Raw genomic sequence first — 26,160 nt, 5'->3', positions numbered from 1 at the left:
GACCAACAGTGAGGCTAGGACCACATGTTCCTATCCCAAGGTCATTGCTCTAGCCATAGTTTATAACTATAATCCAGAGTTCATGACTATCCCCCTGCAGCCATTGTATATCCCCTCAGAGAAAAATCCTTAACCTGGGGTCCATGGAGAGATTTTAGCAGCCCTAACAATGTATATGCATATACATACATTTTCTTGCCTACATCATTATGACATTTCCCTCCCATTCTTGAAGCATGAAACTTCCCCTCTGCCTCCAGCTAATCTTCAATGCAGTTTCCTGCACATTCAGTATCTTGGCTGAATATGGACATGAAGGAAATGGCTGAATTCCCTGTCTGGGGAAGGGTGAGGCAGAGGAAAGAGATAGACCGTAAACAGCACTAATTCAATAAAAGAAGCAGCTGAAACTAGACTTGACAAAGAATGAAGTGACCATCTCCCCTTTATCCACCTGGATCTCCCCCAAATTATTTTAAGAGCTTTGGAGTTACATGAAATGTGGAATTAGGTTTGGGGCTCATTCTAGGAGTCAAGGGACACTACAGCTCCTGATTCCCAAAGACCTGTCTCCAGTCCTAACCTTGGATCCAATGCCTGCTCAATTTTCTCTCTTAAGTGTCTGATAAGTAACACAAATTTAAAATGGACAAGAACCAAATTTGACTCCACCCCCTAAACATGTTCCTCCTCTCTCATGGTCTTCCCCACCTTAGTTAATAACCCCACATCTATACTCTGTGGCTCAAGTCCCAAATTTACAAGTCATCCTCATTCCTCTCTTTCTTTCATTCTCTATACCCAAGCTATCAGCAAACATTGTGGGTCCCTCCTCCAAAACATCTCCCAAGTCTGGACACTACTCACCTTCTCTGCACATCTCAACTGATCCCACCCAAGTCACAGCTACTGTTCCTCAACCAAACTAATGTAAAAATCTTTTAACTAGTTGCCTTGCCTCCAAAGTGGCCCTCAAAGCCCTTTTTATTACCCAGTGGTAACAACTTGCTAGGGCGTGCTTGTGAGTGAAAGTCAGATCAGATCATGCCGCCATTTATAATAATGTGTGGCTTCTCATTGCAATCCAGACTCTTTTCTGTGGCCTATAGGGCCCCATGTGACCTGGAGACCTGGTCTGGCTTGGCCCTCTGACCTCACTTCCTTCTGTTCTTCTTTCATTTATGTGATGTCAGCCACACTGGCCCCATTTTCTCTCTCTCTCTCTCTCTCTCTCTCTCTCTCTCTCACACACACACACACACACACACACACACACACACACACACACACACCTCCTTATGCTTCAGAGTCTTTTTAGTTGCTGTTCTTCATTCTTCTTCCTTGAATACTTTCCCCCTAAATTTTTACAAAGCTGTCCAACCCCCAAACATTTATCTTGTAGTTACTTTCTGCTCTTTAACTTATTTTATTTCCTTGTAACACTTATTTGTGGTTTGATGATATAGTTTTCCTCTTTCTCTCCTCACTAGAATGTAAGCTTCATGAAGGGAGATATTTTTCACTCCCAGCTCCAAGAACAGTATCCAGCACAGATGGGTGCTCAAAAAGGCTGGGGATTTATCTCAGTGTTAGAGCTCTTGCCTAACATGCCTGAGGCCCTGCATTTGGTCCACAGCACTACCAAAAACAGTGCTCAATATAAATTTGCACTATGAATGCATCTGAATTTCACCTCCTGCCTGCTTTCTTTTTACCTAAGGCTACCCCAAACTGTGGAATTTGGTAAAAAGCTTATTAGAATTTTGTCATTTAATTCTTTCCCATACATCAGGTAAAATGGACCACAGATCCATGTAGATGCCTTTTTCCAATTTAACTTTGGCAGCTCCTCTGGAAAAAGCAAAGGCCTTGCTAGATCTGGTAGAGGCCTGAGGAAAATTTACACAAGGGGGAAGTTTCATTTTTTTGAAATAACCAGTTTTGCCCTTTGTCATTTCATATTATCTTCATCGACATTTTCCCAGAGGGAGAAACCTTTTTGTTTCTAGTAACTAACTTCAGTTTTTCTACTTATCTATTCAATATTGCTTACCGAGTTCAAATAAATGACATAAATAACCATGGTGTGTGTGTGTGTGTGTGTATACACGTTATATATGCATGTATACGTGGATGTGTTTTCCATTCTTTTGTTAGGCCAGAAAAATATTTGTTGTCTTGAGGGAGATCCTTGCACTCATAATCCTTGAGTGATTCCCCAGCACAGCTTAGAGGTGATGTTTTTCCCAGAGTACACCCTGAGTCATTGCCTGTTTCTCTTCTGAGATCCAGAATATGTAAAGTACCCACAGTTCTCCCCCAACCAGTTCAGGGAATTGGAAGAGTCAGAGATAAAGGAGAGAAAGAAGGGAAGAGAAATTGGTAAGAGGGAAAAAGTCACATGGGGCCAATTCTTCCCTTTCCTAATTACAGTCAGAGGAAGGCACTCTGAGGGCCTTTTAATTAACTCCCTTCTAAGGTCTGGCAAGGATAAAATGTACTGCATTTAGATATGCTTACTTCTGTGGCTTAAATAGCTTGCTTTTTCTAAGAGGAAAAAAGAATTGGGGAAGGAATTATAAAGGAAAATTTTTTCTTGCTTTTTTTCTTTTCATAAAGAGAATATGAGAGAGAAATTGAAATACCATAAAATAGTCACACCATTTTCTTCCAGTCACTAATATCCTACATTAATGTATCTGGGTGGTACAGGGGATGGAGCTATAATGGTGTTTATTATGGACTGATTTATGTCCTCCCGCCCAGTCCATTTATCTTTTGAAGCCTCATCTCCCATGTATTTTGGAGGTAATTAGGTTTAGTAAAGGTCATGTGAGTGGAGCCCTGACATGGGATTAGTGCCAAGATATGACGCCTACATATAGCCATGTTTCCTTAGGCTTCTCTTGGCTTTAAATTTCTTAGACTTCCCTATTTTTTATTTTTATTTATTTATTTATTTTTGGTACCAGGAAGTGAACCCAGGGACACTTACACAGCCCCAGTCTTTCTCTCTTTTTTTTTTTTTTTCTTTGAGCCAGGGCCTTGCTAAGTTGCTAAGCCTTTGATCTTACAATCTTCTGCCTCAGCCTTCTGAGCCACTGGGATTACAGGCGTACACCACCATGCCTGGCTGTCAACTTCCCTGTTTTTACTTACCTTGACAATGTTGAGGGGTACTGGCCTGGTATTTTATTGAATGTCCCTCAACTGGAATTTCTCTGATGTTTTTCTCATGATTAGGCTGCAACTATGGATTATTGGAAGAAAGACCCACAGAAGTAAAGAGTGATTCTTGTCATGTCATGGAAGAGTGTGCGCTACCCACATGACTCGGACTGCTGATGTTGACCTTGATCCCTTGGCTGTGGTTCCAAGTCATTTTTGATTTCTCATTCTCTCTCATTCCTGGCATCCTATATCAGGTCTCACCTAATATGCCTCCCAGAGCTCCCTCCCAGACTCCATCCCTCATTAGCATTATCCCCGCAGCCTCCATTCTAACCTCTTGGCTCTTCTCAGCATCCTCCACTGCACCATCAAAGCTGTCTTCTGAAAACAAGCCATAATTATATTCTATCTGTAGTCAAATATCCCTACTTAGGAACAAAACCTTGGTGTTAGCTGGAAAGTAAGGCCCAAGCTACTTGCTGGTTTTGTCTCCAACCCTGAGCTCTAGGTACCCAACTAGTTCTGCTTGCTCACGCCCTTCACTCATCCCATCATGCTTTGGTGGTTACTATTCATACAACTTCTATTCTGTGTCAGTCATCTTTCTAGGTCCAGGAACACAAAAACTACTCAAAAAAGGTCCCCTACACTCCAGGAGCATAGTGTAATTGGAACGACAAGTATAATAAACAGATGCTTGCAGAGTTGTGAGGTAGATGAGAAGTATTAATTTGGACATGTGCGAATTGCAAATGAGCATTTAGGCTGAAACTTGGCCCCAGAACTTAGAGGAGAGCACACAAAGGAAGTATTATCTGAGCAAAGATTTGGAGAAGAACAAAAGTTCATCAAGCAGACAAGAGCCCAGGGGAAGGTCTAGGCATGAGGGTACAGTATGCTAAGGAGTAAGGCATGGCATTGAGCAATTTAATACGTAAGTATTGGCAAAAGAGGAATAAGAGCTAGACTGTGGCTAAACAAGCTAAGGAACTTGGATTTTAACCCACACAAGAGTAATTTTAAGTTGTGGGCCTTGAAATCTATTCAGTAAGTCACTGGCTGTGATTATTTTTAAAATGAGATAGAATAGAGGAGAAAATTAGTCTTGAGGAAATTGCATTTTTTAAAATATATATATATTTATAGTTGTAGATGGACACAATACCTTTATTTTATTTATTTATTTGTATGTGGTGCTGAAGATCGAACCCAGTGCCTCACATGTGGTAGGCAAGTGCTCTACCACTGAGCCACAGCCACAACCCAATTTTGTTTCTTTTACTTCGTATAAATATGTCTGTTATGCCCTGGTTTACAACATGTTATACTTTTTAACCTGAATCACCTTTATATAAGCGTGGAAAATACTGCTGCATGGAGGTATTGCAAGGATATTTAGCAGGATTATGTTTTCAAACAGTGTTTCTCTAACTTTCTTAGAGACAATAACAAGCTGGGTGTGGTGGGCCACGCCTGTAATTCCAGTGTCTTGAGAGGGTGAGGCACGGGGATTTTGAATTCAAAGCCAGTCTTAGCAAAAGCGAGGTGCTAAGCAATTCAGTGACAGCCTGCCTCTAAATAAAATACAAAAATAGAGCTGGGGGTGTGGCTCAGGGATATGGTGCCCCTGAGTTCAATTCCCAGTACACCCCCCCACACACAGAAAAAGACAATAACAAATCAGCATCCTTGTTAGAACATAAATTCCTTGGTCCCAACCCAAATGCATAGAGTCAGAATATCCAGGGGGAAGCCTAGTAATCTGCATTTGTAATAGGCACCCTGTGAGGAAAGCTTTGGGATCCTGATACTCCCATTACCAGAATAGAAAGTAGATTAGAATGAGAAGAAACTAGAAAAGCAGGTGGAAGATAATTGCTGTTGCCTGAAAGACAGCAAGGCTTGAACCAAAGGCAAACAGGAAGAGGAGACAGGAAAAGCTAGCCTCGGGAAGCATTTAGGTTGCAGACTGTCAGAAGTGGAGCTGCAGGACACAGGAGCACTGAGGTCTTAAAGGGTTGTCTCTTGAATGCCTTCATGGACATTGGGAATGCGAGACAGAGTAGGTGCCAGGGAAAAATAATGCACCGTTTTTGGACATGTTGAATTTGATGTAAAAATATAATGTAGAGTGGGCATTTGGACATTTAGTTCTGGGGCGATAGAGGTCTAGGCTGGAGATGAGGATTTCTGATGGTCAAGGCTGGAGATGAGGATTTCTGAATCATTAGCAGGGAGGTTAGGCCATGAAAAATGAGATTCCTCAGGAAACCAGGTGGAGTTTGAAGGACCGAGCATACTGTGTGGAGGGTCTGAGCACTCACTGATCCTCCTTGTCAACCTTCCCCCTCCTCCCTTTTCTGTCTCTTTTCATGCCTAACACATTTTACCAACAGCCATCTCCCTGACTCTCACCACTCTAGACATAATTAACCTTGGCACCGAGCTACAGCATATACTGGTCCTCTTCTCCATCAAATCTCCAATCATTCTGGATGAATGCTGATGTCCCATTTGCCCTTTTACCTACTAAATGCAGCAGTGTGTCTGGATTCCTAGCACCGCGAACAGAGTAGACATTCAATAAATATTTGAGACATGCTGAAGATTTAAGGAGAAGTCATTATTTTGTACTTTTAATTCTAATGCTTGAAGTACAAATAAATCTATTCAAATGTCAGCTGCAGACCTATTATAAATCATTGCTGAGTCACGGGGATTATAGGAGTGTACCACTGCACCCGGCTTAATATCTATCATATTTTCGACAAAATTATTCATGTATTCTTTTATCAGAATCAGTGTGCACGTTGTGCAATTTAAAAATTAGGCATTTGATAGGGCTGGGGCTGTAGCTCATGGTAAAGCATTTGTCTAGCATGTGTAAGGCACTGGGTTTGATCCTGAACACCACACAAAAAATAAATAAATAAATAAATAAAGGTCCATCTACAACTAAAAAATATACATATTTTTTTAAAATTAGGCACTTGAGCCCGGCACAATGGTACATGCCTGTAATCCCAGCAGCTTGGGAGACTGAGGCAGGTGGATAGCAGTTTCAAAGCCAGCCTCAGCAACTTAGCAAGGCCCTGAGTAACTTAGCAGGCCCTGTCTCAAACTAAAAAAGGGCTGGGGAGGGCTGAGGTTATAGCTCAGTGGTAGAGTGCTTGCTTCCCACGTGTGAGGCACTAGGTTCAATCCTCAGCGCCACAAAAAAATAAAGAAATAAAATAAAGGTATCCATCTACTACAATATATATATATGTAAAAAGTTGAGATGTGGCTCAGTGGTTACATGCCCTTGGGTTCAGTACCTGGTACCAAAAAAAGGAGGCATTTGATTTTAAAAATATTTTTATTATGGTAATGTTAAAGTTAATACCATAGTATAATAATAATAAACCTCTGGGTACCCATCATCAAATTTCAATAATAATTAACCCAGGGACAATTCTACTTCATTTCCACCTCCTACCTCAATGCATATTATTTTAAAGCAAATCTTGGAGACTAAATAATTTAATCAACAGAAGAGAAGGTTTTTAATGCATAACCATAATATTAACAACCAATCTATAAAATTAACAGCAATTCCTTAACATAATCAAATATATAGTCACTGTTCAGATGGTCAATTTTCTCATAAATGTAATTTTACGTTTTAAAAATATTAAGATCCAAATAAAGTCCACAGGTTGCAATTGGTTGATATGCTTTTAAATCTCTTTTGATCTATAGGGTTCTCCCCTTTTTTGCAAATTAATTATTAAAGAGATCAGGTCATTTGTTCTGTAGAGTTTCTCACAGTTTGCTTTTCTGTTGTTTGCATTCCTTTAGCATAGTATAATCTGTTCCTCTGTCCTCTAAATTTTCTGAAATTGGTAATTGGAATGAAAGGCTTGATGAGATTCAAGTTTACTCTTTGGCGGGTCTTCATGAGTGGGGCATGTTCTTCTTTTGATGAACAGGTGGCACATATTTTCAGGCTGTCTATGTTTTTTTTCTGTTAGCAATCATTTCTCATCCATTAGTTCTTTAAGGGCTGTGAAAATGTGATACAGGTTGAGCATTCTCGACCCCAAACCCCTAAATTCAAAATGCTCTGAAATCCAAAAGTTTTTGTGCATTAGCCTGACATCACAAGTGGAGAGTTCCACACCTGACCACATGTGATTGGTCACATTTAAAATTCAAACATACTAAAAATATGGTATAAAATTATCTTTGGGCTCTCTTTAAAGGAGTATAAGAAACATAAGCAAATTTCATAGGGGCTGGGGATGTGGCTCAGGCAGTAGCGCGCTCTCCTGGCATGCGTGCGGCCCAGGTTCGATCCTCAGCACCACATACAAACAAAGATGTTGTGTCTACCGAGAACTAAAAAATAAATATTAAAAAATTTAAAAAAATAAGCGAATTTCATGTTTAGACTTGGATCATATCCCCAAGATATCTCATTATATGCAAATATTCCAAAATCTGAAAAAATTCAAAATCTAAAACACATTTGGTCCTAAAAATTTCAGGTAAGAGAATCAACCTGTACTCTAATTCTATCCTTCTTTTGTCATTTACTATCTGGATCAGTTCTACAAAGGGGAGTTTGATCTCATGTACTATTTAGTTACCCAGGGATACAATTCACATTGGGAAAGCAGAAAAAAAGGGTAGCATTTTTTTTTCTACATTTTTTTTTTTACGAGTTTTCAATTCAACAATGAATTGCTTCCCAATCATCTTTCAAACATGGCAAATTCTTTGAGCACCATTATGAACTCACAGGGCTAAATATACTTGCTGTGTTATCTGTTATCTTTATTGATGCTCAAATTGTCATCTCTTTGGCTATCCAGAGTCCCCTTCAGTAGGCTTGCAGGCCCTTTTGGAACAATCCTAGTAGTCTTCACTAACCTCCTCACCATCTATATGACAAGATGCTTCAGGTTTCTCTGGTTTGCTTCCTGTCCCAGACCTTGAATCAGCCATTTCTCCAGGTGGTCCTGGCTCCTTTTGATGGAAAATATTATCTCTCTCCATACTTTTCAGTGCTCTGGGTATGTTTACTGCTTCTGATCTGATTAGATGTTGACTTTGAAGTTTTGGATTTCTCAGACATACTGTTAGCTAACAGCATAGGCTCCAGAAGTAGATTACCAGGGTTTGAGTCACTGCGGAACCACTTATTAGGTATGAGACATGGGGTCAGTTTATCAACTTCTCTGTGCTCAGTTTTCTCTGTTGTAAAATAGGAATAATAATAGTGCCGAAATTCCTAGGATCCTGGTGTGGTCTAAATGAGGCAACTTATGTAAAGTGCTTAGAATAGGGTCTGGCACATAGGGATGTGTAAGTTAAAATTATTCCCACTATGGTATCTTTCCAGTCTTGTCACTGTTGCCTGCTCACACTGTGGGTCATCTGATACTCAACATAGACTTTTATTCATATCTAGTGAATGATGTGACTTTTACTTTATTTGTATCTAGTGACACACTGATTTATTTTTTAAAAAACTATTCCTGGGGTTTGGGTTGTGGCTCAGTGGTAGAGCGCTCACCTAGCATGCACAAGGCATTGGGTTCAATCCTCAGCACCACATAAATGTAAAATATATTGTGCCCACCTAAAACCAAAAAACAAATATTTAAAAAAAAAACTATTCTTATGCTTCATCTGCAACATTTGTCCTACTAATAGGCTGCTCTAAATGATGCAACACACACGTTAGAAAATTTCCTATAAAGGAATCCAAGTTCAACAAAACTAATGGCATTCATAAGGGCCTCAAGTGCCAATATACTTCCTGCTTTTTCTATTTGTCTGGAAAGGGGCAAATTGGCAGAAATCTAGCTAGAAATAACCCAATCAAAAAGTTAAGGTCTTGCTCGGCACTGGGGTCTTTGCAAAGCCACATTCGTCAGGTCTTTCCTAGCTGAACACAGGAAACTATCAGGGGTGGTATTCCCCCAAAGGCCTCCCGCTCCCTTTCTAATCAAACTGGCAGAGACAAAAGACACATTCCAGATCACACAAATCCTGAAGCTTGTCCTGTCTGGAAGCCTACTGATATTATCCAACCTCCATCTATTAGCCTTTGCCACGCAACTCCTGCTGCAGTTAAAAGATTTCAGAACTGCAGCCACTGGATGATGCAGAGTAAAGGCAGTGAAAGGTAAGCAGCAGCCCTGTGGGATGTTTCTTTGGTGGTCCACTGGATCCCAACAAAGCTTCAAGATCCTTCTTTTCTAAACCTGAAAACCCTGCAGAGCTCTAACACCAACAGTCTCTACAGTGGTTATGACTTGCCTTCTTTGTTTGCAATTTCACATGCTTGCCTCGGTGACATATAATTGTGCTGTCATTGCATCAGCCATGCCAAACTGTCTGCAGCTTGCTGGCTAAAAATTCCCAGGATGCATGAAGGCCTACCATTGCTTAAACAAAACTTACTCACTTGTTTTACTCTTTCTTTTTCCTCTCTCTGTTTCAAGCACTCAGTATTTTTTGTTTGTCATTAAGATTACTTGGGCATCTAAAGCACTTCAAAATATAATTAGTTGTTAAATCGAAATGTTTGTATAGGAAAGTATGGATAAATGATCATGGTATATTCATATAATATCTGTTGTTCAGTCACTAAGAAAGTGAGGAGCTGGGGGTATGGCTCAGTGGCAGAGTGCTTGACTAGCATGTGTGAAACACTGGGTTTGATTCTCAGCACCACATATAATGAATAAAACAAAGGTCCATCAACAACTAAAAAAATTAATTAAAAAAATGTTAAAGTGATATTTAAGTACTGACACAGAAATTTGCTTTTCACAGGAAAAAAATAGGTTTCAAAATAGTATGTATAGGGCTGCATTTGTAGCTCCATTGTAAAGCACTTGCCTGGCACATATAAGGCACTGGGTTCAATCCTCAGCACCACATAATATAAATACATAAAATAAAGGTGTTGTGTCCATCTACAACTAAAATATTTTTTAAAAATAGTATGTATAGTAGGATTGTATTTTAGTAAGATTATATTATTATACATGTTTCCATATGTATGGAAAAAAATCTAAAGATAATCCAGGTTGTTAATAAGAGTTATCTTCTGGGATAAAATTATCATTGACTTTCCCTATATATTTTTATAGTCTCTGAATTTCTTATGAAGTGTATTTTTTCAATAAAAAAATCTATATTTATTTTGCAAAATCAATGTTGTTATAACTTATTCAGAGCACAGAACACATTACCAATTGTAATAATAATTTTAATGAGATTTCTTATGATTGCAAGTTGTATAATATTAGTAAGCATCTGTGAAAATGAAAGTTATTATTAAAACAATAAGTGAAGTATTGAAACAGAATACTCGGTCTTTACAGGATTCAAAATTAGCTTAGTATGCCAGGTATGGTAGTACACGCCTATAATCCCAGTGGCTCCGGAGGTTGGGACAGGAGGATCATGAGTTCAAAGCCAGTTTCAGCAAAAGTGAGGCACTAAGCAACTCAGTGAGACCCTGTCTCTAAATAAAATACAAAATGGGGCTGAGGATGTGGCCCAGTGGTTGAATGCCCCTGAGTTCAATCCCCAGTACTCCCCCCCAAATAGTTTAACATGTATTTTTATACAAAACTGTATGGAACTTAAATTTTATATCTTTAGATCAACAAACCACATTCATTCACTAAACATATTTCTGTTATATTGTACGTGCCAGGCAATGTGCTAGACATGTAAGTACTAGCTATATAGTGATGAAACAGATAAACTCAGTTTCTATCTTCATCTTGTGATATGAACCAGCCCTGTGTATATTCTGGAACATATCAAAATTAACTAGAAGAATCACTGCATATGAACATATGAATAAATTATAAGCAAATTAATGGTACTTCTGTTCAAATTTTTATTGCTAAGGCAAAATTTTCATGTGATGAGAACAAAGTGACTGAAAAGATCATACATTTCACTAGCATTTTCCAATTTCACAAAATCATCACTCACTGTAGGATATCTGTTCATGTGTCTTATATCTCTAGATCAAATATAAAATAGAAAGAACATAAGTAAAGGTGAAAGCTTATTATTCTTTCCGACTGGTATTTCAGTTTTAGATGTGAAGCTGAATTCTAAAGACATAAAAAAAAGGGCTTTTTGAGCCTTTTTTTGAGTTACAAGAATAATAAGTCAGATTTTAAGACCAACTTCCTTAAAGATGAGATATTCTTATTTCATAACCTTAATTCCAGATCATACCCACATTTTCAATCCTTTCTTTGAAACAGATGAAGATTTAGGGAGAAAACAGAGAAAACCAAAAGGTCAAGTGAAATTGCATTGAGCTTGTATGTTTAGAATTGAAATTCCTTGAAGATGCAATATCTACCCTTACTCTAGGCCGGGGATCAGCAAACTTTTGTTGTAAAGGGTTGTAAATGTTTAAGTTTTGGGGGGTCATGCACAGTCTGTCAGAATGACTCAACTTGGCTGTTGTAGGGCAAAATCAGCCCTAGATGATCTGTCAGCAAATGGATATGACTGTGTTTCAATAAAATTTGATTTATGAACACTAAAAATTACAATGTTATATTATTTCCACATTATGAAAGACTCTTCTTTTGATATTTTTCATTCATTTAATAACTTAAAATTTATTCTTAGCTGCCAGACCTCATAAAAGTCTGGTGGCAGGCCGGACTTGACCCAAAGCCAATTTTTGGCCCTAGCTCTTGGCCTGGGCTTGGTACTTCGAAACTGCTCATTGTCTTTCACCTATTTTTCTTTTACAATGTTTATTTTTCTAATTAATTTTATGTAAGCTCTCTGTATTAATACTGACCCTTACCTAATATCAAGTGGCAAGCATTTCCTTATTTTACCTTGTTTTTTTATCTTGTGTTCATGTTTACGATAGATAATCTTATTATAGTCAAACACATTATTTTCTTTTGTATCTTATTTCTTTTCTCTTACACTTCAAATAAGATTACATAAACATTTACTTGTGTTTATTATTTTTATATTACTATTTTTGGGGGGGTTGTGCTTTTAAATATTAAACTCTCAGGATTTGGAATTCAGTTTGATGTATAAGCTAGGATCCAAAGCAATGATTTTCTAAATAGCTCACCCATTTTACCACATTGAAATCCTACCTAATCTTCAGTCTCAGCTCAAGTGCAAGCCCCAGGAAGCCTTTCAGGAGCCCCCATTTGGAAGTGAGCTCTCCCTTCCCTGAATTCCTCCAGCTCCTCCTCTTCCTCCTTCCCCATGGCCCCTCTTTCATTCTCCTATTATAGTTATCTATGTGTATCTCTTTTTAAAATATTTTTAGTTGTTGATGTACCTTTATTTTTTATTCATATGCAGTGCTGAGGATTAAACCCAGTGCCTCACATGTGCTAGGCAAGTGTTCTGCCACTGAGCCACGACCCCAGCCACTAAGTGTATCTCTTCTACTGCACCACACTATATGCTCCTTGAGAGCTGGGACTGAGTCCTATTTATCTTTGTATCTCCCAGGGCCTTCATCCAGAGCTTCACACATTTATAGAAAGAAAGGGTAAGTGATGGCAGCTCTAGGCCCTAACCCCCTAGCCCCTGCTCCCTCTCCTAGAGGGAGTCAGATGAAAACTCACAGCCAGCATGGGACATCTGGGGGATTTTGTGGTGGCCGGGAATGTCAGGCAGCTTTTATTTGAACAACAAGGCTGATATTTATAGAACGAGGTCACGCACTTCAGGCTAAGCAGATACAAAGTGAGTAGAGATGTCAGTCAGGCTCTGGGTAGATAAAGAGCTCTCTGGGCATCCAGAGCCCTCGTATCTGTGAGCATCAGGAATGTCAGTGCCACTCCCAGGGCAAACAGGAATCCCAGGACTGGGTTTCTCACCCTTGGTCAATTATGATGACCAAAACAGAGATTGTGAAATACTTCTGTGTGCCTAGGGAAGATTTCAATGCTATGGGTAAATGTGTACTAGATTCTGGACAACCTCATTATGCCCTCAACTACCTTAGAAACTGGTAGTTGTAAGTCTATAAGACATACTTTCCCTATCATGTTAAATGCAGATCAATATAGATACAAACATAGTTTAGGAAAATGTGATTGAGCCTCTAAAATTTTTTAAAAATTGGACCATTTCATTTCCAGCAGAAGGGGGGGCCTAGAATTCTACCAGGGAATAGCCAGGGGTGGATGATATCACACCAAATGTCTAAGATCCTAACCATAATGAGAAACCCAACAAGTGGAGGCCTATATGGGAGAGAGCCACTGAATAGTTTGAGCCCTTGGATAATAGATGCAAAGTTAAGGAAATGTCAAAATAGTGATAACAAATTGCTCAGGGTGACTCAAAAGCAGCTTTTACACCACTGATCATTTCTGATATTAACTGTGTTTACAAAAGCAAAAAAAAAAAAAAAACTCCCATTTCTTCCTCTGTATAGAAAAAACAGGTTCAGTATCACAGAGCTAGATGGCCCTTGAATAGAAAAACAATAACTCAGCTTTGATGAGTTCCATTTTCTTATGCTAGATATTCCATGAACATCTATTCATGGAATTCCTTTCCTCTGAAAATATTATGAATATTCATTTGCTATTCCCCTACAACTCTGCTGAACCCTCCACTAGAAAAGGAAGACCTTGCTGGGCACGGCGGGGCACACTTGAAATCCCAGTGGCTTGGGAGGCTGAGGCAGGAGGATTGTGAGTTCAAAGCCAACCTTAGCAACTTAATGAGGCCCTAAGCAACTCAGCAAAACCCTGTTTCTAAAAAAAATATTTAAAAAGGGCCAGGAATGTGGCTCAGTGGTTGAGCGCCCCTAGGTTCAATCCCTGGTACCAAAAAAAAAAGGAAGACCTTGAGCAGTATGACTATTTTGCAGGGACGCTCTAGAGCAAGGGGGTGTTACTGTGCAAGCACTGTGTTAGGTATTTGTCCAGGAGAAAGCAGTACACAACTAAAGAACCAAAGCATAAGCTGGCCCGAGTACCTACAGCACACAGGATCTCCAGGCAGAGAAAATATCCTCTAAATATTTGAAAATGAGGCTCACCCAGCCAAGGAAAGAGGATTCTGAAGGAACACCCAAATAAAGCTTAGATTCACAGAGGGGCATTTGTTATTCCCTGGAGAGCAACTACTTGCTTCTTCAGAGTCACAGACCAGATGACCTCTCAGAGACTCTTCTCACCTTCCATTTTCTTATGGTAGATATTCACTCTAAGTTACAATAATATCCAAACAGAACAACCAGGAACACTTTGTGACACATCAGAGCCAATAAAGCCTCAAAAATCTCTTGCTGATGAAGAAAACAAATGTCCCAAACAGCATTTCCTGATGACTTATCAATAATGAAGACCAGGGTCAATTTATCTTAGGAGCCATATACATCCGTTTGGATCCTTTTTAAAATTATTTGTGTTATTCTTTAAATAAATGCCAAATTTTTCACTCCAGAAATAAAACTGAAAGGTACAAATATATATATATATATTTTATATATACATATCTGTATATGTGAATTATCAAATATATACTTACATATGTATTTCTTTTTATTTATTTGTCTGATAACCTTGAGAAATTTGCTAGTTGCAAAGTTGATTTTTATTTTCCAAATTTTTTCTTTCCAGAATTATTTTCCAATACTTTATGAGGGAACATTGGAATACTTGCATAAAAGAAACCTCTTCATTTCAACATCACCTTTCCAAGAATGATTGATTGATTTACCAGTACTGGAGATTGGACTCGGGGGCACTGTACCACTGAGTACCACATCCCCAGCCCTTTTTATTTTTTATTTTGAGACCGGAACTCACTAGGTTGCCCAGATTGTCCTTGAACTTGCCATCCTCCTGCCTCAGCCTCCCCAGTTGGGATCACAGGCATGTGCCATGGAACCTGTCTCCCTTCAAAGATTTCAAACCAGAATGAATGCGGATATAACTGAGAAGCCTTTTTCAGTGATGTCCGCATATCCTAATTCCACATAGACAGTGGTATTAACGGAGATAACTAAATATCCATAGCAACCGTGGAAAACAGATTGCTTATGAAGCCTTTCTTGCAAGTCACTTCCTTTTGTGAAGCCTCATTCAGCCCCAGAGAGAAATAAATGTTCTCGTAACCTCGCTCCATCCAAGACCATGACAGTGAATTTCCTTTCCACACAGCCACTTCCCACCCTCCACTGGGAGACAGTGACTCCTTCCAAGGACATGCCATGGTGGGTGTCTGGGGCTGTGTAAGGGGAAGGAATATCCACTGGGTACTTTGGGGTATTTGACAAAAGCAAAGCCTGATTCAGGTCCAGGTGGATTGTAAATGTTGGATAAATATTAACACTCACCCCTCCCTTCCTTCATCCTGACACATTGAACAGATATTTACAAAGAAATCCCCTCAAAAATATTCTGTGCACCACAGCTGCTGGTCCTTCTGACTGCTGCCTGCCTTTTGCCTTGGTGACTGGCTCTGCGGGCAGACCCTGCAGTATGACTCAGCGTGTTGAAATCTGGCTTTGAGAGTCACAACTCTCAAACCTGCTTTGACTATCAGCAGCAGCTGACTGCAATGAGTCTCTGGGGACCCTACTCCCGTGGTAATGCTCAAAAGGAGTGAACACTAGGACAATAACTTCCAATTAAATGTTGCTGAAACTCAGAAGAGTACGCCTTGTCCTTATGAAAAGTTCAGAGGCTCTGAGGGCCTCTCTTGTGAGTAAGTTTGCTCAGGACTCTCTGAGGCCCACCTTACTAACTTGAGCTGTGACACTAAGGATGTACATGGAACTGTGACAATAATGATGGTGGCGATAAGAGCAAATCATACCAATAATAAAGGCATCATTGAGCACTTATTATTTGCTAGATGCATGGTATATTTTGCCTCACGTATCCCCTATAACAATCCTGGATGATAGACAATAAAATCTCATTTTACAGATGAGGAAGTCAGAGGTCACAGACTCAAAGTCAAGTGGTGATTAAGCAAGATCAGAGCATTGACTGTGGGGTGAGGAGGCCTGGTTCCCAGCCATTTCAACACAGCAGGCCTTAGAAATGCCTCACTTTCCACACTAGTATTGTTCTAAATCTAAGCATGGTCAGAAGAAGAAATAATAGGAAGCCTCAAATTGACCTCTGAGCTTTATATAGAGCAATATCTCCCCAGACACTGGCCTTCCAGCAAACTTGGAGTCAGGCTGCCTCAACAGTGTCTGCAGTAGCCCTCCGAGGCTCTTCCAGAACCTGATCTTGCAGTTCCTGCATCCAAGCTGCCACTGGCTCCCAGCCCAGCCTTGCAGCTTGAACTGTTTTTATGAAAACAAATTTCCAAATGGATAAACCTTGAAGATTCAGAGATAGGCCTGCACTTCTATAAATGAATAAACAGCAATTGGAGTAGTTAGGATAATTAAAATAACAGATAATCATCAACTCTTATTTGATGATAGAATGAAAGTTCTCCTGCTAGAGAATTCATCAGACCTGCTCATGGCACCGGCTTCCTTGTTTTATTTCTTCTGCTAATCTTCAGTAGGAGCTTATGAAGTAATCAAATAAAAAAAAAAGCAAAAAGAAGAAGTGGTAAGAGTCTGACATTTACAAAGATGGGGAAATTGGTCACTGGACACATGAGAACAAAGAAAAAAAATGTGACCAGAACAACATGGGCAGCCAGAGCTCAGCAGATGGTCCACAGATAGAAGGCCTTGTCCACACTGTGACTCCAGGTCCCAGATGAAGCACCTGGGCTGGTGTGAGGAGGAAGGAGATTGTCCAGGAAAAACAAAAAGGTCCCCATGGAAAGAACCCCCTCCTTTCTTCTGGGAGGAGAGGAAGTGGTTTGGTCCAAGGGTCCCTGGGGTGGGAAAAGCCATATTCTCTTCTTTGCTGGTGGAAGCCTTGCCTACCTACCGAAGTGAACCCTCACAGCCCCAGTCCTGTGGTTTCTGCAGTCTGGAATATGGTCACTTACGGTCAGGCCAGGGTGGTAATTAACTCAAGCTTCATCAATCATACAAAATATTAATATCTCAGGTGAGGCTGTGGCCACCTTCCTCCTCTTTAGCATCCTTGACTGGTCAGTCCTCCTCTGGAAACTTGTGTCAGTCTGTCTACAGCGGAAATAAAAGATGGAGTAGAAGCTACTGCTCTGAGGGGAGAAGCTGCTGCCATGTCTCTTATTCAAATTGAACAATATTATAGATTTCCCTTCATTAGTGACCACTCATCCATGACCTCAACTATGCATCCCAACACAGGGAAATTGGCTCATCAACCTAGTTTGACTCCCCCATGTGGCCCTCACTCTACCCGCTGAGAGTGGCCAGGAGTACCTATTACCCTTGTAATAGGAAGATGAGAGAGAGGTGATGGAGGACTTGATTAATAAGCCTGGGATCAAAAGGCTGAGGAATCTCTTGCTTATTCATCTGGTACCAATGGCAGGCCCTTCTCTGTTCCTGGGAATGTCTTGGCCACCACACCCACCCAACTCCAGCCAAAAATAGAATATCAACTAATTCTGAACTTGAACCCTGAAACTAAGCTGGGTTGTAAAAGAAACTGCTATGGTGGGCCCCTTGGGCCCTGAAATGGCTTTACAAACTTGTTTGGAGAAACTGCATGTTTTCTACAGCTTGATTTTCTTTGTACTTATTGAAAATCTTATTTTCCTTTTAAAATGCTAAATATACTATTTATAGAAAATATTGCTAGATTTATTTTTTCCAATCAGCAGTTTGAAATCATCTGCCTTTACATTAATCTATAAGACAGGCACACATAGAATATTTTATGATGCCACTTTTTTGTTCTGGGACTTGGTGCATCTTTTGCTCATGATGGCATTGGTTTGTTCTGCCTCCCTCTTCTATGAATTAGTCTGTAGCTCCACTTTGCAGTAAGAGAAGTGAGTCAGCACAGGGAGAAACTCACTTGTGTAGGCCTAGAGCTGAGAGGGAACAAGAAGGTCAAAGTTCAGGTCATGATTGATGTCTTCTGATTAAGGCAATCCGCAGAACCACAGAAAGTTAGCATATCCATTCAGGCTGCCTTCAAATAGCTGTCCTACTGTGTGTTTCCTCTGGATCTTCCCTGGGAGCAAAGGCTCAGGAGTGGCCACAGCTTGATGAGTAATGACCCCCATTCACCTCCCTTTGTCAATCTCAGGAACACCAGAAGATGTACCAACTGATAGGTAGCATTAAAGATGGTTTATGTTATAAATGTACTTATTTACTGTAATCACTATTTACTCTACACTAACACATGCATGTGGGCTTAAAAGTTTCATGTAGGGCTGGGGTTGTAGCTCAGTGTTAGAATGCTTGCCTTGCATGTGGAAGGCACTGGGTTTGATCCTCAGTACCACATAAAAATTATTAAAATTAAAAAAAGGTATTGTGTCCATCTACAACTAAAAACATATTAAAAACAAAAGTTTCACGTGCTTGGAATATGGAAATCAAGGCTTAGAAAGAAAATTTTAAAATTCTCCTCTTAGCCTACTTGATTTTCCAAATTATATTCTTACCATACAGGTTAAACTGCACTTAAGTTTTTGTAACATATTACCACAATCAATGGCTTAAAACAATACACGTAGCCGGGCATGGTGGAACATGGCTATAATCCCAGTGGCTCAGGAGGCTGAGACAAGAGAATCATGAGTTCAAAGCCAGTCTCAGAAATTTAACTAGACCCTAAGCAACTCAGTGAGACCCTGGTTCTACATACAATACACAAACGGCTGGGGATGTGGCTCAATGGTTAAGCACCTCTGGGTTCAATCCCTTATTTAAAAAAAATACACATTTATGATCTGAACAGCTCTGGCTGAGGATACAGCTCACTTGGTAGAGTGCCTGCCTTACATGCACAAGGTCCAGGTTCAATCCCCAGCACCACACACACACACAAAAGATTTCTATTCCTATGATCTTAACAACTCTGCATTAGAAGTCTAACACAGATCTCTCTAGGTTAAAATCAAGGTGTTGATGAAGTTGTGTTCTCTTCTAGAAGTTCTACAGTAGCATCTATTTCTTCACCTTTTCCAGTTTCTAGACGCTCTCATATTCTTTGATTCTTGGTCCTCATCTTTCATCTTTAAAGCCAGCAATGTCTGGTAGAGTCTTTCTCGTACTGCATGATTAGGAAACTGACTCTCCTGACTCTCTCTTTCTCCTGAAGGACCCTTGTGATTACCCTTGGCCCCCCATATTCATAGATCCCAGAGATTAGGATGTGGACACCTTTGGGGGCCATGATTCTGCCTGCCATACAGTAGAAGATTTTTATAAACAGGAGTGATAATACCCTTATAAAATTGTGGGAAAAGAAGGGAGGAGTCCACCTCCCTGTCTCGAGCTGCTGATGCTACTGCCCATGAAAATAGTCTGCTCCCATCCGTCTTCAACAGTCTAAGTCATTAACAGAAGAAAAACACTCTGTCTTTTGCTAAGTTACTTCTCCTGCTATATGTGGGTAGGGTAAGCTATTAATTTGCATAAATAAGTAACAAATATCATATAATGAAGAGGTGGGACCATTCTCAATTTCCATGACCATCCTCATATCTAATTGTTTCATCACACTTAATCTGAGACCAGCAGCTGATGGGACACTACCTATGCTAAAAGTCACATGAGAGGTTAAAAACAGATAATGAGAGAAACACATCAAAAATATCAAAGCTGGGCTGGGGTTGTGACTCAGAGGAAGAGTGCTTGACTAGCATGCATGAGGCACTGGGTTTGATCCTCAGCACCACAAAAAAATAAAATAAAGGTGGGCTGGGGTTGAAGCTCAGTGGTTGAACGCTTGCCTAACATATGTGAGGCCCTGGGTTCCATCCTCAGCACCACATAAAGATAAATAAAGGTATTGTGGCCATCTACAACTAAAAAAAATTTTTTTAAATACACCCAATAATTTTTTAAAAAGTGAAATAAAGGTATTGTGTGCACTTACAACTAAAAAAAAGTTAGAAAATATCAAAGCCTTAGGCATAAGTTGATGATCAAAATAACTTACAATTATTGAGTTGTACAATAGGGTGGTTAGAAGTATTAAATTGTCACTGGGTGTGGTGGCACATGCCTATAATTCCAGCAGCTTGGGAGACTAAGGCAGGAGGATTGTGAGTTCAAAGCCAGCCTTAGCAATTTAGCAAGGTCCTGAGCAATTTAGTAAGATCCTATCTCTAGATAAAATATTTTTAAAATAGCTGAGGATGTGGCTTAGTGAAAAAACACCCCTGGGTTCAGTTTCCAGTACAAAAAAAAAGAGTTAAATTGTCTCCACCATGTAGTAGGACAAGTGTTTTTTGTTTTGTTTTGTTGTTTGTTTGTTTTTTGTTTTAACCTCTTTGAGTCTCAGTTTTCTCATATGAAATTGAGGCTAACCACAGAATCAATCATAGAATTCCAGATTCTGAAACATTGGAAGCATTTGCCTATAGTTAGCTAGGATTATTATTAGTCAGATGCTATGGTAAGCATTTTTCAAGCATTTCTTAATGAATCATCAAAATAGCCCCATGAGGTATGTACTATTGTTAGAATCTCCATTTTTAAGATGAGGATGAGCTTATAGTCACATAGTGATGAGTGATAGAGCCAGGACCAGAACCCAAGTTGGTCTGACTCAAAGTCCATGCTCCTAACTTTTTTTTTTTTTTTTTTTTTTTTAGCTCTCGGCGGACACAACATCTTTGTTGGTATGTGGTGCTGAGGATCGAACCTGGGCCGCACGCATGCCAGGCGAGCGCGCTACCGCTTGAGCCACATCCCCAGCCCGCTCCTAACTTTTGTGAGGACTAAGAGGCTAGGGGCAAAGACTGACAGTAACTGTACCTGAGATGTCCCATCTCTTTGTCTTTGCAGCACTCCACCTTAGGCAGAGATGTGGCTTGTGTGATGCATAAGAAAACTGTAATAAAATGAGCTTGAGACAGTCACATGTTACTTGAAATAGTCCTGGCTTATCCCAGACCTGATCCAAGGCCATCCGTGGATTGATTGTTGGGTCATGAAGCTCCTGGGAGTGAATCGCTCTGAGCATTTCCTTCAACAAAGCCCCCACTCCTGAAAGGCCTCCTGACACCTCAGGAGAAGAGCACAGAGAAGACACAAGGGGAGCCCAGGAGCAGTAATTCCCAATTCTGACTGAGCAACATCCTGGGGAAAAAATGGCTGGTTCAAGGAACATAATAAAATCCTCATTTACCAAAGTAATTTTGATTACGTATTACTTTAAATGAAGAGCTATGCTTCTCTTAGGTGATGCTATGGATTTAAACACGGGAGGGCGTGGCAACCCTATTAAGGGCAAGAATCGCTGTGTTGAAAACCTAATGAAATCTCAGAGACAAATGTTGAGCAAAAGAAGCCAGACACAAAAGAGTATGACTTTGGCAATCCCATTAAGACAAAGGTCAAATAGGAAAACTACCCTGTGCTATGTAGGGATGCATTTTAAGCTAGTAAAAAAATGTAAAGGAAAGAAAGGGATTGAGTACCACAGAAGTCAGGGGGGGTGGTTACTTTTGGGGTGAGGCAAAGAGTTAGATTCCAATGGGAACAGGGGCTTTCTAGGGTGCTTGCAATGTTCTTATTCCCTGGTTAGGGTAGAAATGACCCAGGTTTCCTTTTTTGGTACTGGGGATTGAACCCAGAGGTGCTTAACCACTAAGCCACATCCCCAGCCCTTTTTGAGACAGGGTCTCGCTAAATTGCTGAAGCTGGCTTTGAACTTGCAATCCTCCTGCCTCAACCTCCTGAGCTACAAGGATTACAGGTGTGCACCACAGTACCAGGCAAGGGTTCCTTTTATTTGGATTCCTTTTATATAATTCACCCATGCACTTTGTGTTATATTTCACAGCAACACAGGTAGTTTCATTCTGGGGGGTTTGTTTTGTTTTGTTTCACTACTGAAATTTATAGCAATCCCAACTAAGAAGATTGAATTTCTAATAAGCTCCCAGATGCCAATTCCACCACACCTTGATAGCACCGATCTAGTCTGATCCCAAAGTTTTGCCCCATCCTTTTTTTTTAACATTATTATTATTGTTTTGATAGTGTGTGTGTGTGTGTGTGTGTGTGTGTGTGTGTGTTGCTGAGGATTGAATCCAAGGCCTTGTGCATGCCAGACAGACACTCTACCACTGAGCTACATCCCCAGCCCTGCGCCTTCTTTAAAAGATTCCCAAGGAGACACTCCACATGATATAGGATATAAAATATGATCATCTGCCTGTTTGACAATGTCAATTTACCCAGCTTCTGGTCTGGACAGATTATTGAACCTAGTTCAGGATATGTTCCTCAGGGAGGAAAAAAATCCTCCCTGCTCTCCCTCCAAAAACACATACACATATACCCCTTCCCTCTTGACATTTTCAATTACCTGTGTCAATTCAAATTCCTGCCAAGCCAGGAGTAAGTTTAGTGGTTACTGAAGCTGTGCAATCAGCCATCAGTACAGAGAGAAAAGGGCAGAGAGGTTCTAGCTCAGGAACCCTGAAAAGAGACTGTTCTCTGAGGCAAATGAGGGCACAACCATTCTGTTCCCCGTTGTTCTGATTGCTATCAGCCTTCAACTATCAAAGATGGACCCCTGCCAATACAGCAGGAAGCAAACAGCCTGACTTCTCTCCTGTCTAAATTCTGCATTATATTTCCTAGGACGTTACACAAAATGCAAAACAGCAGCTAAAATTAGAAGCTGAGGTGCTAGTGAGGCTGATTTGCGTGTAGAGAAGGCAAAGATGAGATGTCATAATGAAGGATTCAGAGGAGAGCTGCCTGGGGCCCCTTCCAGAGCTGTCACAGACAGCAGCATGGGAAAGAAAGGGCAAAGGGACTGGGTGGGAGGCTGGATAAACTACCCAATTATTATGCCTGCAGAGAATCCTAGTGGGTTTTTTTGATTCTCCAAAAGCACCCTGACCTATTTTTTTTAAAAAATGTTTCCTTATTCATCAAAATACATTCTTAGTGAATTGCAGCAAAGTTTCCTGCAATTACCCAAGCAAAGTTTTGTTTTCTGCACTGGGAACTTTAGTCTAGATCTCTGTACATAATAATAATGTACTCCACAGTATCTGGCTGATGGTAGATATGATGAATTTCTTATACTGCAGCTTGCAGTTTTAAACTTTTTTTCCCCCCCTCAATGCTGGGGTTCAAAGCCAGGCCCTGCACAATGCTAGGCAAGCACTTTACCACTGAGCTATACTCCCAGCCCTGCAGTTTGCAATTTCAAATGAATCCATCTTCAAACCTTTGAACAAAGCCTTGAATCTATTTAAGATCAGGGAGCTCATGATAGCTGGCTGGCCTCGTGCCTCAGACTTACTGGACATGAATATAAAAGCCTTACAGTGGGAGTAAATATAATAATGTCTCAGATTTATAGAGCACTTTTGTTCATAGGACTTGTGTTCTTTCTGAGCAGTGACCAGTCCAACTTGGACTGTTGTTCCATCACAATGAAAATTATGGAAGTATTAGAGGGAGCAAAACTTAAATCAAAAACAAAAACAAAAACAAGGGAGAGAAGTAAATAATTACCCAAGACTCTCCCAGGGCAGCCTTGCTCCTAAGCACACTAGGATCCAGAGCATGCAATCCAGCTGCCTCCTCCTCCCTTAGGAGAGGCTGTTGAGAAAATGAGATTGATCATGAGGCCAACCCATAATTTTCAGGGACATAGAAATCCAGCCATTGACTAGTCAGCTTCTCATTACTTGAATTTCTCTCGGCTGCTCACCAGCCTCAGAGGCAGAAGGATGTAGATGGGATTCCCAGTGCACCTCTCCATTTGTTCTTCTGAACTAGAAAAAAAAAAAGTGCAATAATTTTAAGTAGCTGTAAAATGCAAACCCATGCCTCAGTGTGGGCTGTGCACGGCCTAGACTGGCCCATGTCACTGAGAGGTGGGGTGATGAACAACTCCCACACTGCACATTCAGGCCTCACCTCAATAGCCCTTGAGGAGGGCTAAGTTGTACATCCGCATCTTGGTAGAGAGCAACCCCATATGGGTCCCTAGGCAGAGAAAGTCAAGGTTCTTGGGAGAAAAGCCCTTCGTGCCCTTTATACTTGAACTCTTTCAAGTAGCTTTTGCCAGCAGGCTTTCCCCAACCCTGGCTCAGCAGGGTATGCACAGATAAGAAGAAGCTGCTGGCTGAGCACCCTGGGAGCCCCAGAGAAACCAGAGCCCGGGCTGTGGCCGCCCTGCCCAGGCTTCCTGAGGGGCCTTGTCCTCAACTGGGAGCTAGCACCCAGGCTCTCTCTTTCCTCCACAGAAAACCAAGGGGATATTAAAGAACTTGAACCTGACCAAATGAACTTGGAGATAGCTAAAGAAATGTCCAAATGAGTTTCTTATGTTTCTAGGCTTTGACTCCCATTCTAAAACAAGTGAAAAAAGGTCTATCTGAGTGAAGCCCTCAAGCTCTGGCTAAGAGCATAGTGCTGTTATTATTAGAGCAACTGGGAGGCAGCCATGCCATCACCCGACAGGGCCCTGGTGGGCTGTGTGGGAGGCAACTGTCAACAGCTGCTGGGAGGAAAGCTTGTTTATTGTCAGCAGCCTGGCGGCAGAGATTAAGACAAGATCAGGTCTCTAGCTCACACCCATGTAGCTGTAAGGCAGCGGCTGCTACAGACATTGCATTCAATTGCACGGGGTCTCCAGGGTCTTTACTAAGGGATGACTCAACCAACAAGGAAACCCAGGAAGCCACCAGACAGCTGGGAAAATTCCCTTGGGGCCTCCCAACCACACACTCCAAATAAAATATAGAATGACTTCCCCAGCACAAAACTCAAGAACCCAGGCCAGCTGTGAGTCCCACACAATAGCTGTGTCCAAGACTTTTTCAGTCATTCACCAAATACTTATTTAAGAGTGCCTTCTCTGGCAGACAGGCATGCAGGACTAGAAATAAAGCAGTGAGTGACAGTCCTGACCCCTGCTCTCACAGAGCGTAGAGTCTGCTAGAAACTACTAGCAATTATATCGGTTACCATGTGATGAAGGTGATATTTCAGAGTGTTTGTTTCTTCATAGTCCTGGGTCTCTCTACCACTGAACTACATCCCCAGCCCTTTAATTTTTTAAATTTTGAGACAGGGTCTTGCTAAGTTGCCCAGGCTAACTAAACTTGTGATCCTCTCACCTCAGCCTCCGGAGTCCCTGGGATGATGGGTATGGGCCGCTGGCCAGGAGATGTGGGGAGGGCTATGATTGGGGAAGTTCTGGGAGTCACAAGCACAGTCACAGGGGAAATCTAAACCAACCACAGGGGAGTTACCTTGATGGGGAATTATTTTTCCCTCCAGCTAATTAAACTTTTAGCTAATATCCACCCATCTGGCTAATGTTCTATTTCATTACCAGTGTCTTGAACAGAAAACTCTGGAAAATGATCATTATAATCACAGAGCATCCATCAAAGTATCCAGAATTCTTTGGGAAGCCTGACAGACCCCTTTCACCATTGAGGGCATTATGATTTCATGCTGCTGCCATCTGCCATTATTCTTACTCTTCCCTGACAAAGAAAATCGCCAGGAGTCTTTCTTCAGGAAGGTCCAGCCCTTCATGGCCTTATAGAGACAGCCCACATCAGCTAAGAGGAGAGGTGGGTTAGGTAGCCTCCACCCCTGGGCAGAAATAGTGAGATGTTGAGAAGTTTCACTGGCTTCGGTCAGCACAGCAAGCAACCAGGGTGAACGGTTCTAAAATCCAAGTCAGGTGGTGTTCTTTGCTCAAAACCCCTTCATGTTTCCCAGCTCATTCTGACTAAAAGTCAGAGTACTCACCATGGCTCAAAGACCCTATGAGATCCAGCTCCTCCTTACCTGACGTCCTCTCCTATGAGGCTCCCCTGGCTCTCTGCATGAGCTGCGTGGGTCCCCTTGCTGGTTTCCCCTGAATATTT

The sequence above is a fragment of the Ictidomys tridecemlineatus genome, chromosome 12, assembly GCF_052094955.1.
Source record: "Ictidomys tridecemlineatus isolate mIctTri1 chromosome 12, mIctTri1.hap1, whole genome shotgun sequence".
Taxonomy (NCBI): domain Eukaryota; kingdom Metazoa; phylum Chordata; class Mammalia; order Rodentia; family Sciuridae; genus Ictidomys; species Ictidomys tridecemlineatus.
Note: the sequence above shows the minus strand (reverse complement) of the source record.